The sequence below is a fragment of the Rattus norvegicus genome, chromosome 1 (genome assembly GCF_036323735.1).
Source record: "Rattus norvegicus strain BN/NHsdMcwi chromosome 1, GRCr8, whole genome shotgun sequence".
In the NCBI taxonomy this organism is placed as follows: Eukaryota; Metazoa; Chordata; class Mammalia; order Rodentia; family Muridae; genus Rattus; species Rattus norvegicus.
Window position 1 is genome coordinate 148345712 of NC_086019.1, and position 15747 is coordinate 148361458.

Sequence of the window (15747 nt, forward strand, 5' to 3'; positions counted from 1 at the left end):
GGGTTATTTGTCTCCCTGTAGTCTAACTTCTTGAGTTCTTTGTATACTTTGGATATAAACCCACTATCTGTTGTAGGATTGGTAAAGATCTTTTTATAATCTGTTGGTTGCCGTTTTGTCCTAACCACAGTGTCCTTTGCCTTACAGAAGCTTTGTAGTTTTATGAGATCCCATTTGTCGATTCTGGATCTTAGAGCATAACCCATTGGCATTTGTTCAGGAAATTTTCTCCAGTGCCTATGTGTTCGAGATGCTTCCCCACTTTTTCTTCTATTAGTTTGAGTGTGTCTGGTTTGATGTGGAGGTCCTTGATCCACTTGGACTTAAGCATTGTACAGGGTGATAAGCATGGATTGATCTGCATTCTTCTACATGTTGACCTCCAGTTGACCCAGCCCCATTTCGTGAAAATGGTATCTTTTTTTCATTGGATGGTTTTGGGTCCTTCGTCAAAACTCAAGTGACAATAGGTGTGTGGGTTCATTTCTGGGTCTTCAATTCTGTTCCATTGGTCTATCTGTCTGTCTCTGTACCAATATCATGTAGTTTTTTATCACTATTGCTCTGTAATACTGCTTGAGCTCAGGGATAGTGATTCCCCCAGAAGTCCTATTATTGTTGAGGATATTTTTAGCTATCCTGGGTTTTTTGTTATTCCAGATGAATTTGCAAATTGTTCTGTCTAGCTCTTTGAAGAATTGGATTGGTATTTTGATGGGGATTGCATTGAATCTGTAGATCACTTTTGGTAAAATGGCCATTTTTACTATATTAATCCTGCCAATCCATGAGCATGGGTGGTCTTTCCATCTTCTGAGGTCTCCTTCAATTTCTTTCTTCAGAGGCTTGAAGTTCTTATTGTACAGATCTTTTACTTGCCTGTTTAAAGTCACACCGAGGTATGTTATTTTACTTGGGACTATTATGAAGGGTGTGGTTTCCCTAATTTCTTTCTCGGCTTGTTTCTCTTTTGTTTAGAGGAAGGCTACTGATTTATTTGAGTTAATTTTATACCCTGGCACTTTGCTGAAGGGATCATCAGGTTTAGTATTACTCTGGTGGAACTTTTGGCATCACTTAAATATACTATCATATCATCTGAAAATAGTGATATTTTGACCACTTCTTTTCCACTCTGTATCCCCCAGATCTCCTTTTGTTCTCTGATTGCTCTGGCTAGAACTTGAAGAACTATATTGAGTAAGTAGGGAGAGAGTGGGCAGCCTTGTCTAGTCCCTGATGTTAGTGGGATTGTTTCAAGTTTCTCTCCAATAAGTTTAATGTTAGCTACTGGTTTGCTGTGTATGACTTTTACTATGTTTAGGTATGGGCCTTGAATTCCTATTCTTTCCAGGACTTTTATCATGAAGGGGTGTTGAGTTTTGTCAAATGCTTTCTCAGAGTCTAGTGAAATGATCATATGGCTTTCTTCTTTCAGGTTTATATAATGGATTACGTTGATTTTTTTCCATATATTAAACCATCCCTGCATGCCTGGGATGAAGCATACTTGATCATGTTGGATGATTGTTTTGATGTGCTCTTAGATCCGGTTTGCCAGAATTTTATTGAGTATTTTTGTGTCGATATTCTTAAGGGAAATTGGTCTGAAGTTCTCTTTCTTTGTTGGGTCTTTGTGTGGTTTAGGTATAAGAGTAATTGTGGCTTCATAGAAGGAATTCGGTAGCGCTCCATCTGTTTCAATTTTGTGGAATAGTTTGGATATCATTGGTATGAGGTCTTCTATGAAGGTCTGATAGAATTCTGCACTAAACCTGTCTGGACCTGGGCTCTTTTTGGTTAGGAGACCTTTAATGACTGCTTCTATTTCTTTAGGAATTATAGGGTTATTTAAATGGTTTATCTGTTCCTGATTCAATTTCGGTACTTGATATCTGTCTAGGAAATTGTCCATTTTCTGCAGATTTTCAAATTTTGTTGAATATAGGTTTTTGTAGTAGGATCTGATGATTTTTTTTGAATTTCCTCTGATTCTGTAGTTATATCTCCCTTTTCATTTCTGATTTTGTTAATTTGGACATACTCTCTGTGTCCTCTCATTAGTCTGGCTACAGGTTTATCTATCTTGTTGATTTTCTCAAAGAACCAACTTTTGGTTCTGTTGATTCTTTCTATAGTCCTCTTTCTTTCTATTTGGTTTATTTCAGCTCTGAGTTTGATTATTTCCTGCCTTCTCCTCCTCCTGGGTGTATAAGCATCTTTTTGTTCTAGAGCTTTTAGGTGTACTGTCAAGCTGCTGATATATGCTCTCTCCTGTTTCTTTCTGCAGGCACTCAGAGCTATGAGTTTTCCTCTTAGCACAGCTTTCATTGTGTCCCATAAGTTTGGGTATGATGTACCTTCATTTTCATTAAATTCTAAGAAGCTTTTAATTTCTTTCTTTCTTTCTTCCTTGACCAGGTAATCATTGAGTAGAGCATTGTTCAACTTCCATGCGTATGTGGGCGTTCTTCACTTATTGTTATTGAAGACCAGCTATAGGCTGTGGTGGTCTGATAGGACGCATGGGATTATTTCTATCTTTCTGTATCCGTTGAGGCCTGTTTTATGACCAATTATATGTTCAATTTTGGCGAAAGTACCATGAGGTGCTGAGAAGAATGTATATCCTTTTGCTTTAGCATAGTATGTTCTATAAATATCTGTTAAGTCCAATTGGTTCATGATTTCTCTTAGTCTGTCTACCTCTCTGTCTCATTTCTGTTTCCATGACCTGTCCATTGATGAGAGTGGGGTGTTGAAATCTCCTAATATCATTCTGTGAGGTGCAATGTGTGTTTTGAGCTTTAGAAAGATTTCTTTTACATATGTTGATGCCCTTGCATTTGGAGCATAGATATTTAGGATTGAAAGTTCATCTTGATGGATTTTTCCTTTGATGAATATGACCTGCCTTCCTTATCTTTTTTGATGACTTTTAGATGAAAATTGATTTTATTCGATAGTAGAATGGCTACTCCAGCTTGTTTCTTCCGACCATTTGCTTGGAGAGTTGTTTTCCAGCCTTTCACTCTGAGGTAGTGTCTGTCTTTGTCTCTGAGGTGTGTTTCCTGTAGGCGGCAGAATGTAGGGTCCTCATTGTGTATCCAGTTTGTTATTCTTTTTTTTTTATTGGGGAGTTGAGACCATTGATGTTGAGAGATATTAAGGAATAGTGATTATTGCTTCCTTTTTTATTCATATTTGGATGTGAGGTTATGTTTGTGTGTTTTTCTTCTCTTTGTTTTGTTGCCAAGACGATTAGTTTCTTGCTTTTTCTAGGGTATAGCTTGCCTCCTTATGTTGGCCTTTACCATTTATTATCCTTTGTAGCGCTAGATTTGTAGAAAGATATTGTGTAAATTTGGTTTTGTCATGGAATATCTTGGTTTCTCCATCAATGTTAATTGAGAGTTTTGCTGGATTCAGTAACCTGGGCTGGCATATGTGTTCTCTTTGGGTCTGGATGACCTCTATCCAGGATCTTCTGGCTTTCATAGTCTCTGGTGAGAAGTCTGGTGTGATTTTCATAGGTCTGCCTTTATATGTTACTTGACCTTTTTCCCTTACTGCTTTTAATATTCTTTCTTTATTTTGTGCATTTTGTGTTTTGACTATTATGTGATGGGAGGAGTTTCTTTTCTGGTCCAATCTATTTGGAGTTCTGTAGGCTTCTCATATGTTTTTGGGCTCCTCGTTCTTTAGGTTAGGGAAGTTTTCTTCTGTGGTTTTGTTGAAGATATTTACTGGTCCTTTGATCTGGGAGTCTTCACTCTCTTCTATACCTATTGTCCTTAGGTTTGATCTTCTCATTGAGTCCTGTATTTCCTGTATGTTTTGTACTAGTAGCTTTTTTTGTTTTACATTATTTTTGACAGTTGTGTCGATGACTTCTATGGAATCCTCTGCTCCTGGGATTCTCTCTTCTATCTCTTGTATTCTGTTGGTGATGCTTGTATGTGCAGCTCCTTGTCTCTTCCTTTGGTTTTCTATATTCAGGGTTGTTTCCCACTGTGCTTTCTTTATTGCTTCTATTTCCATTTTTAATTCCTTCACCTGTTTGATTGTGTTTTCATGGAATTCTTTCAGGGATTTTTGTTATTCGTGTCTATAGGCTTCTACTTGTTAATTTATATTTTCCTGCGTTTCTCTAAGGGAGTTCTTCATATCTTTCTTGTAGTCCTCCAGCATCATGATCCAATGTGATTTTAAATCTAGATCTTGCTTTTCCGGTGTGTTTGAATATTCAGTGTTTGCTTTGGTGGGAAATTGGGCTCTGATGATGCCATGCAATCCTGTTTTCTGTTTCTTCTCGTTCTGTGCTTGCCTCTTGCCATCAGATTGTCTCTGTTGTTAACTTGTTCTGCTCTTTCTGCCAGTGGGTAGACCTTCCTATATGCCTGTGTGTGAGGAGTGCTATAGACCTGTTTTCCTGTTTTCTTTTCACCAGTTGTGGGAACAGAGTATTCTGCTTTTGGCTGTGTAGTCTTTCCTGTCTACTGCCCCTCAGCTGTTCCTGTGGGCCTGTGTCTTGAGTCCACCAGGCAGGTCACTTGGAGCAGAAAAGTTTGTCCTACCTGTAGTCTCGGGCTCAAGTTGCTTGTGGGTCGCTGCTTTTGAGCTCTCCATGAGGGCAACAACCAAGAGGGCCGCGCTGCCTTTTCCCAGAGCCCCAGTGCACCAGAATCCCAGATGGCATTAGGTGTTTTCCTCTGGAGTCAGAAATGTGGTCAGAGTGTAATCTCTTCTGGCTTCCCAGGCATACCTGCCCCTCTGAAGGTTTAGCTCTCCCTCCCATGGGATTTGGGTGCAGAGAACTGTTGATCAGTTCCTTCAGGTCTGGGTGGTGTCTGGAATGCGGGACCTGCTGCTCCAGTGCCAAAAGACTTTTCAATATCCTGTTTTTTTTAATTATTCCAAATGAATTTTCAAATTGTTCTTCCTAACTTTATGAAGTATTAAATTGGAATTTTGATGGGGCTTGTATTGAATCTGTAGATTGCTTTTAGAATGATGGCCTCTTTTATTATATGATTCCTGCCAATCCATGAGCATGGGAGATCTTTTCGTCTTCTGAGATCTTCTTTGATTTCTTTCTTCAGAGACTTCAAGTTCTTGTCATACAGATCTTTCACTTGCTTCATTACAGTCACACCAAGCATTTTATATTATTTATGGCTATTGTGAATGCTGTCATTTCATTAATTTCTTTCTCAGCCTGTTTATCCTTTGAGTAGAGGAAGGCTACTGATTTCCTTGATTGAATTTCATATCCAGCCACTTTGCTGAAGTTGTTTATCCACTGTAGGAATTCTGTGGTGCAATTTTTGGGTCACTTTATTATACTATCATATCATCTGCAAATAGAAATATTTTGACTTCTTCCTTTCCAATTTTTATCCCTATGACATTCTTTTTTTTTGTTTGTTTGTTTAATTGCTCTGTCTAGGACTTTGAGTTCTATAATGAATAGTTAAGGAAAGAGTGGGCAGTGTTGTCTAGTCTCTCATTTAAGTGGGATTGCTTCAAGTTTCTCTCTACTAGGTTAATATTGACTACAGGTTTGCTGTATATTGCTTTTACTATGCTTAGGTATGGCTCTTGGATTCCTGATGTTTCCAAGACTTTTATCATGAAGGGGTATTGGCTTTTGTCAAATGCTTTCTCAGAATCTAATTAGAAAATCATGCATTTTCCCCTTGGAGTTTGTTTATATAGTGGATTATGTTGATAGATTTCCATATATTGAATGATCCCTGCATCTCTGGGATGAAGCCTATTTGATCATGATGGATGATCATTTTTGTTTATTCTTTGATTCAGTTTGGAAGAATTTAATTGAGTATTTTTAGAGGAGATTGTTCTTAATGTCTTCCTTTGTTGGGTCTTTGTGTGCTTTAGGTATAAGTGTAATTGTGGTTTCATAGAAGGAACTGGGTAGTGCTCCTTATGTTTTTATTTTGTGAGATAGTTAGAAGTATTGGTATTAGGTCTTCTCTGAAGGTATGATAGAATTCTGTACTAAACCTACCTGGTTCTGGGCTTTTTTTTGGTGGGAGACTTCTACCAATTGCTCTATTTCTTTAGGGGTTATGTGACTGTTTAGATGGTTTCATTTAATTTTCATATTTGGTATCTGTATTGAAAATTGTCAATTTTATCCAAATTTTCCATTTTTTGTTCAGTATGTGTTTTTGTACTAGGATCTGATAATTTTTTAAAATTTCCTCAGTTTCTGTTGTTATTTCTTCCTTTCTATTTTTGATTTTGTTAATTTAGATACTGTTTCTGTACCCTCCATGTAGTCTGGCTAAGGAATTATCTATCTTGTTAATTTTCTCAAAGGAGCAGCTCCTTGTTTTGTTGATTATTTGAATAGTTCTTTTTGTTTCTACTTGGTGGATTTCAGCCCCAAGTTGGAATATTTCCTGATGTCTACTCCTCTTGCATGTATTCTTTTCTTTCTGTTCTAGAGCTGTCAGGTCTGCTGTCAAACTGCTAGAGTAGGTTTTCTCCAGTTTCTTTATGGAGGCACTCAGAGCTATGAATTTTTCTCTTGTCACTGCCTTCATTGTGTCTCATAAGTTTTGGTATGTTGAGCCTTCATTTTCATAAAATTGTTTAACTTTTTCTTTATTTTTTCCTTGACCAAGTAATCATTGAGGAGAATGTTGTTCAGTTTCCATGTGTATGTGGGCTTTCTTTTGTTTTTGTTGCTATTTCAAGACCAGTCTCAGTTCCTGATGATCTGAAAAGATGCATAGGATTATTTCAATCTTCTTGTATCTGTTGAGGACTCTTTTGTATCCAATAATGTGGTCTATTTTTGTGAATGTATCATGGGATGCTGAGAAGAAGGTATATTCTCATTTTAAAGGATGGAATATGTAGATATCTGCTAAATTTATTTGGTTCATATCTTCTGTTAGTTTCACTCCTGTTTAGTTTCTGTTTGCATGATCTGTTCATTGCTGAGAGTCGGATGTTGAAGTCTCCCACTAATATTGTGTGATGTGTAATATGTGCTTTGAGCTTTAGTGAAGTTTCTTTTATGAATGTGTGTACACTTGCATTTGGAGCATAGGTGTTCAGAGTTGTTAGTTCATCTTGGTAGAGTTTTCCTTTGATGATTATGAAGTATCCTTCTTTATCTCTTTTGATAGATTTTGGTTGAAAATTAGTTTTATTTTACAATAATATGTCTATCCCAGCTTGTGTATTAAACCATTCCTGCCTTGCTGGGATGAGGCCTAATTGATCATGGTGACTGATTCTTTTATGTTTTCTTGTTTGGTTTGAGAGAATTTTATTGAGTATTTTTGCCTTGATATTCATAAGCAAAATTATTATGACATTCTTATTCTTGATGGGGTTTTTATATAATTTAGGTGTTAAGGTGACTGTGACCTTATAAAATGAATTTGACAGTGTTCCTTATGGTTTTATATTGTGGATTTGTTTGAGGACTATTAGTATTAGAGCTTTGAAAGCCTGGTATAATTCTGTGCTAAAACTGTTTGGTTTTCAGCCCCTTCTCCTCCTCCTCCTCCTCCTCTTCCTCCTCCTCCTCCTCCTCCTCCTCCTCCTCCTCCTCCTTCTTCTTATTCTCCTTCCTCCTCCTCCTCTTCTTGATTGGGAGATTTGTAATGTGTTTTTATATTTCCTCGTGGTTTAGAGAATTGTGTAGATTTTTTTATTATTTTAATTTAACTTTCGTAAGTGGTATCTACCTTGAAAAATTATACATTTCACTTAGATTTTTTATTTTCCTGAAGAGTAGGCTTTTAAAAAGACCTACATGTGTTTTTTAAATTTCCTTAGTTTTTGTTGTTATGTCTCCCTTTTTATTTGTGATTTTGTAAGTTAGTGTGTCTAAGAGTTTTTATATCTTTTTAAATTTTTCAAAGAACCAGCACTTGGTTTTGTTGATTCTCTGTGTTGTACTCTTTGTTTCTAATGGCTTGATTTCAGCCTTAAGTTTGAATATTTTGGGCTGTTGTCTCCTCTTGTGTGTGTTTACTTATTTTTGTTCTATGGATTTCAGGTGTCCTATAATTGCTAGGGTAAGATCTCTGCAATTTATTTATAAAGACATTTATTGCTATGAATTTTCCTCTTAACACTGCTTTCCTTGTGTCCTATAAGTTTGGGGATGTTGCACCTTCATTTCTCTTGGATTTTAGAAAGTCTAACTTCTCTTTTATTTCTTGTTTGACATAGTGATCATTTAGTAGAGAGTTGTTTATTACCATGAGTATTTGAACTTTTTGTTGTTTCTGCTGTTGTTGAAGTTCAGCCTGAATTTAGGGAGATCTGATAAGATGCAAGGGTTATTTCAATTTTCCTTTATCTGGTAGGCTTCCTTTGTGATCATTTATATGGTTAATTTTGGAGAAGGTTCTGTGACGTTCTAAGAAGTTATGTTCTTTTGTGTTTATGTGAAAGGTTCTGAAGATATCTGCTAGATTGATTTGGATTTTAACATCCCTTAGTTTCATTGTTTATATTTAGTCCTTGTTTTGATGACATAACCATTGGGGAGAGTGGGGTATTGTAGTCCTTCACTATTATTGTTTTGGGTATGGTTTGTGATTGAGCTAGTAGTGTTTCTTTTCATATATGGGTGCCCTTGCATTTGAGGCATAGATATTCAAATTTGAGATGCCACCTTAATGTATTTTCCTTTGATGGGTATGAAATGTTCTTTCCTATCCCTTTTGATTACTCTTGGTTCAGAGTCTATTTTATTAGGTATCAGAATGACTACTGCAGATATTTTCTTAAGTCTGTTTGTTTGGCAAACCATTTTCTATCCCTTTGCTCTGACGTAGTATCTATTTTTTGTTACTAACATGTGTTTTGTGTATGCAGTAGAATGATAGGTATTGTTTAAATATCCAATTTGCTAGCCTTTGTCTTTTTATTGGTGAATTGAGTCCATTGCTATGGAGACATATTAATGACCAGTAATAGTTTCTTTTATTTTGTGCTTGTAGTTTGTAGTGTGGTGTGTGTGTGTGTGTGTGTGTGTGTGTGTGTGTGTGTGTGTGTGTGTGATCATTCTCCCCATTGGTTTTATTGTGAAATCATTAATTTCTTGCGTTTCGTGGGTGTAGTAACCCTTTTTATGTTGGGGTTTTCCTTCTAGTATCCTCTGAAGGGATGAATTAGTAGAAATATACATTTGAAATTTGATTTTGCCATGAAATATCTTGGTTTCTCCTTTTATGGAACTTGTTTTATGTCATCTGAGCTGGCATCTGTTGTTTTTTAGGGTTTACAAGACATCTTTCCAGAATTTTCAGGCTTTTAGTGTCTCTGTTTAAAAATCAAGTATAATTCTGATAGTTCTGCCTGTATATTTCACTTGTCCTTTTTTCCACTTCAGCTCTTAAGATTATTTCTTTGTTCTGTATATTTATTGTTTTTCATATTATCTTGTGGAAGGATTTTCTTTTCTGGTCTAAAATATATGGTATTCTGCAAGGCAATTGTTCATTTTCAGCTAACTCTTTTGAGAAAGTTTTCTTCTATGATTTTGTTAAAGATGTTTTCCTAGGCCTTAATTTCTTCTATTCCTATTCTTATTATTCTTTAGTTTGGTCTTTTCATAGTGTCCCAAATTTCCTGGATGTTTTGAGTTTGATACTTTTTACATTTGGCATTTGCTTTGATAATGCATCAATTTCTTCTGTTGTTTCTTTTATCTGAGATTATCTCTTCAATCTCTTGTTTTCTTTTGTTGATGCTTCTGTCTGTAGGTCCTTTTCTCTTTCCTAGGTTTCCATCTCCGTGTTGCCTCTATTTGTGTATATAAGGAAATTGGCACGATCTCATACTAACAACTGAATGACACAACAAAAATCAATAAAACAAAAAGAAGCAAACACACTCAATAGGAGTAGACAGCAGAAAACTCAAACGTAGGATTGAAATCAATACACTGGAGATTTACTTTGTTTGTTTGTGTTATCCTAGATTTATTTAAGGCATGTATTCATGCTCTTTTCAAGGGTTCCTATAATCTCTCTCTCTCTCTCTCTCTCTCTCTCTCTCTCTCTCTGTCTCTCTCTGTCTCTCTCTGTCTCTCTCTCCCTCCTTCCCTCCTTTCCTTTCTCCCTCCCTCCCTTCCTCCCTCCAGACAAGAAACTCGGTCTTTGTGCAGGTTTGGCATATGGTTGATCAGGAGCTATCTCTTCTGTGCATATTTATAAAAGCTTGAAAAGACATTCTTTTAAAAATTATTTATTATATATATTTCTTTATTTTCATTTCAAATGTTATTCCCCTTGTTGGTTTCCTGTCCATAATCCCGCATCCCCCTCCCCCATATCGGTATTCCCCCATACCTCCCCCTTACTCCCTCACATATTCTCTTGCACTGTGGGTCCAACCTTGGCAGGACCAAGGGCTTCCCATTCCATTGGTGCCCCATCAAGTCTATTTCCTGCTAGATGTACAGTTGGTGCCCTGGGTCAGTTCATGTGTAGTCTTTTGTTTTAGTCCCTGAAAGCTCTGGTTGGTTGGCATTGTTGTTTTTATGGGATTGCAAGCTCCTTCAACTCTGTCAATATTTCCTCTAATTTCCCACCAAGGGGGCCTGTTCTCAGTTCAGTGGTTTGCTGCTAGCTTTGACCTCTAAATTGGTCATACACTGGATGTATCTTTCAGGAGATATTTGGTCCCTTTCAGCATGCATTTTTAGCTTCATGAATTTTGTCTAATTGAAAAGACATTTTTATAATGTTTTACTATTTTTAGATAGATACCAAGTTGCAGTATTTGAATAATTTTACTCATGAATTTAGACAATACTGTTCAGAAAAAATAAAAAAGGAAATATAAAGCAAAATAGCATGTACATAATACAACACAGAGATTCAGTAGTGGAAAACAGTACAATTTTCAGTTTGATCTTTTGGCTCTGTTCAACTAAAAGAAAACTCAATGAGCTGTAGCATAAATCATGAGGATATGAGTAGAAGGAAGTCCTAAACATCAGCAGTAAAATTTGTCAACATTTATATTTGATAAATAGAATAGTAACTATAGCATGGTATTTCTTGACAAATGCTACAAGCTTGGAAGCAGGGGCAGTCAAATTTTACAGAAATTAGGAAAGCTGGCAGAAAATGAGCCCTTCCAAAGTCCATACATTGAGTCACAAAACTTGGTGATATTTTTGACTTGCAGAGAATTTTGGTAGTATGTTTTGGTAGTATGGAGCCTTCATGGTTCCAGATTATTTGATTTTTTTAGGTTGTCTTGTGGTGTCCTTGAGCCCTACAGCTTGTTCACTTCTATCCCCTACAATTCAACAAAACTTTGGAAGCTCCACCTGATGTTGGACTGTTGGTGTCTGCACCTGCCTCCAGCTTGTGCAAGACAAAGACACTCAGAGTGTCATTAATAGTGTTTATTGTATGCTTTCTCACATAGGATGGCTCTTAGGATGGGGTGGTCATTGGTTGGGTGCTCTCTGTATGTCTGTTTCATTTTTAACCCTTCACATTTTGCAAGAAAAATTTTGGGGTTGAGATTTTCGTGGGTGGATTGTTGTTACTCTCCCTCCTCTGGAAGTCCTGCTTGTCTATAGGGTGTGGCTACTTCAGTTCCTGTATCACCTGGTAATAGTTGTAGCTAGGGTTAGCCCATAAACTCCCTCTGTTCCCCACATTCAGTCTCCAGGTCTCTAGCTAGTCATCAGAGATGACTTCACACTAATTTAATTCTGAAGGTCAGATAAAATAATCTATTATTTGACATGAAAGTAGAGATTCTAGTTCTAGACTATTCGTATGAGCTGAGAGTAGATCTCAAAAGGTGGTGAAAAGAGCACTGGTTAAAACAGTAAAAAAATAAACTAGGTAGTACCTTAATACTATTTTTGAAATAAGTGTAAGGTTAAGAACTAGTGTGTGGACTCAAAAAATTGAATAATTAACAACCCTCTAGCAATAAAATATTTTATAAGCTAATTTATCCATGCTCATTGATAATATGTGAGTTGGTCCTAGATTATTCCATAGGCGCAATACACCAATAATCTACAATTTAATGTAAGTCAGCAAATCTCTTATTAATTCATGATTTAAAGAAGTCTGTTAGAGAGGTGGCTCAAGATTTAAAAGCACTGACTCCTATTCCAGAGGTCCTGAGTTCAATTTCCAGCAACCACATGGTGGCTCACAACCTTCTGCAATGGGATCCAATCCTCTCTTCTGGTGTGTCTGAAGACAGCTACAATCTACTCCTATACAGAAAATAAATAATTCTTTTATAAAAAGAATCATGTAAATAAAGGAAATCATTGGTTTCTTAAGAGGAAATTGTGACAGGGAAAACTATTAGTAAAATTTCAGACATGGCAATACCCCTTTGGACATGATAACACTTTAGAAAAACTTTTTAGTCAATGCATGTCTATATTACAAATTATTAGATAGTTATATGTGTTTAGTTCTGCTACTTTACAGAATAGAATTATTTAAATACTGTGATATGGACTTGACATTTCTAAATCCTTACATGTAATCTTGAAATTTGTTGAATTACAAAACTGTGCTTGGGTAAATGAAACCTACATATCTATTAACCCATGATAGGGAACTCACAAAAAACAAAGTCCAATTTTTGAACTAGTACATTTTATTGTATTTGGTTACCAAAATTTTAGTAAACATTACTTACAAAAGTAGGAAACAAATTCAAAAGAACATACCAGCATGGGTGAAATCACACAAAACTGGGAATTTGGAACATACTGCCCAACTATCAGTACACTTAAAAGTTAGGAGACAGCATGTCCTTTCTAAATGACTGGCCTAAACTTCTTTTAGGTATATTTGTATGTTTCTTCTTCTTCTAAGAAGAAGTACAGCCTCAGTGTCTTCTTTGTTCCTGTCCTTTACTGAATGGCTTGTTTTCAATACCTTCATCAGTTGTTATGAGTTGAGGCTGACAATAACATTGAAATATGCAGTTAAACACATACACTTAGAAGACAGCTTCCCTGATATATCCCATCTCCTTAGAAGATCCACAGAGATAGCTCCCCCAGCCACAGGGTTTTACTCTTCCTTACAGCACCATGTCTGAACTCCCTCTTGTTGAGCGAGCAATGAATACAACTGGAAGACACTTAATCTTATCCATGATAAGTGAGCCAAGATTGCACAGGCAGACATAGAATGTATGTTATGAGGATAGTTTAACATGTAGTGTCATAAGCCAAGCAGGAATATTGTTGATGGTTCACCAGCAACCTTCATGTCCTCCACTTCACCGACAATGTAAAAGCCAGCCAACATGGTTGAAGTTTTCAGTCTAGTCCTAGCTTAAATTCTTCATGTCCTACAGTTACAATATGCATGTGCAGTATCTTTAACCATAGGATTTTTACATCTATCCCTGGCTTATAAACAAGAGCACTACTAGTAACCTATATAACTTGTGTTGTTTAGGGGCTTCTCTAGTCAACAAGTCACAGGAATGTGGCCTAGTCCTATCATGTACATTTTTATTTAATTATTTTACAGCCTCTGGAACTGTCTTTTTTCAACAATGTGGCATACCTTTTGTACTTTTTAAATTTATTATTTTTTCATTAACTAAACAATAGTATTGCAAGACATTTGGAAGTATTATTGTATTTGTTTGTCTCTCGAGTGATTTTCTCAATGGCAAATAACTCCATTATTGACATTCTTTTATCTATATCATAAACCCTTTCCCCAGAATATAGGTAGAATAAGGCAATATCCCAAACAACCAGCACATAATAAATAGTAAAATAACAAAAGAACCTTCATGTATCATTATTGCAGTCTGTTTTCAGAAAAGATCAGTGAATACCACAGTTTTACACCTAAGAAGATACTGAAGTTAAACAGTGTGGAATGTTTCTGTTCCATTGGTTTCTTCAAAGATCAATTTTGTTACAAAACTTTGATAGAAAGTGCTGATTTAAATTGTACTCTGTAATCCTCAGTCTTTGTCATGCTCTTTAAGAGATAGATAGATAGATAGAGAGAGAGAGAGAGACCCTTAGCACTTAGAAACTCCTATAGCTTTAGCTGAAGTAGCTTGACACCACTCAAATTACAAAAGAAATCATTGACTTCCTATCTACAAAAGACAAAATTCAGAAACATAATCAAAGAACACCTTTTACAATTGCCTCATATAATATAAAATATTTGTGGATATATCTAAGAAATTTATTTAGTAAGCATTATTATGACAAACCTTCAAGTCATTCAAGAACGAAGTGGATAAATATATAAATAATAGAGAAATCTCACATGCTAATGGATTGGTAAAATTAATATGAAACATTGGTCATTCTACCAAAAGTAATCCACAGATTCAATGTAATCGCTATTAAAATTACAAGACAATACTTAACAGACCTTAAAAGGACATTTTTACCTTCATATACAACTACACACACCGAGAGAGAGAAAGAGAGAGAGAGAGAGAGAGAGAGAGAGAGAGAGAGAGAGCTAAAACAATCATAAAATAAATAAAATTGCTGAAGATATGATTTCAATTTCAAGTTGTATCACAAAACTATACTTAAAATATACTATTTTAAAAAATCAGCATTGTATTAGCACAAAAGCTCATCCATTGTTTATTGAACTCAAATTGTAGAGACAGACATAAATTCAAATATAGAGACATATAAATTTTTTAAAAGGCAGAAACACACAATTGATAAAAGACAGCATTTTCAACAAATAGTGCTGTTAAAGTACGTATCTTCATGCAGAAAAACCCAAATACATTCATACTTATCAATGCAATACAACTAAGCTACAAATAAATCAAAAACCTCAACATAAAGCCAAGTATATTGGACCTAATAGAAGAGAAAATGGTGAATAGCCTTGAAGTTACTGGATCTGTAGAAGACTTCCTAAAGTGAAAGCTGATAGTTCCTGTACTAAAATCATCACTTAGTAAACATGATCTTATGAAGTAGAGAAGCTTCTCCATCAGAAATGATACCATCATGTAGATAAATGAGCAGCATACAGAATGGTAAGACAGCTGTAACAATTACTTATCCAATATACACCGGTGTTTCATATTTATAATGAACTAAAGCACTGAATATCAAGGAAACAAATGACTATTTTAAAATTTTGTACAGGAAAAGGCCATAGTAGTATAGGAGGACATGTTAGTACGTTTCAACCCAGACAAAATCCCACCCACAGCCAAAAAAGGCCCCTTAAAGTCCACCTAGCATCCAAAAGAGCACATCCTTTCCTTGTCTCCATATTCTTAGTCTACATGAGAACCCAGAAATTAAGAGTCTATCCCCATTCCCAGGTAAGGACCTACCCACAGTGCTCTTTCAAATACTACCCAGCTTCCAACAGAGCATATGCACCTTTTGCTTACATATCAGAGGCCGTATTGTTACCCAGAACCATAGAGTCCATACCAAGTTCCAGCACCCTACAGGCAACGACAGCACCTGAATTTCAGTGGTCTCACTGGCCACTAAAACATGTAGACCTTGGAGTCATCTGTCACCACAACCAAAAGCACTCATGCTAGAAGATAAGAGAAGTAACACAAACTAAGGAAATACATTTATCCAAGAAACACAAACTCAGCAATTGGTATTTAAACTTACAATTACCCCAGTGTCAAAAGCCTAAAAGAACAAAATCAACAGCAGGTATGGTACCACTAGAGCCAAGGTATCCTATAATAGCAAGCCTTAGATGTTTC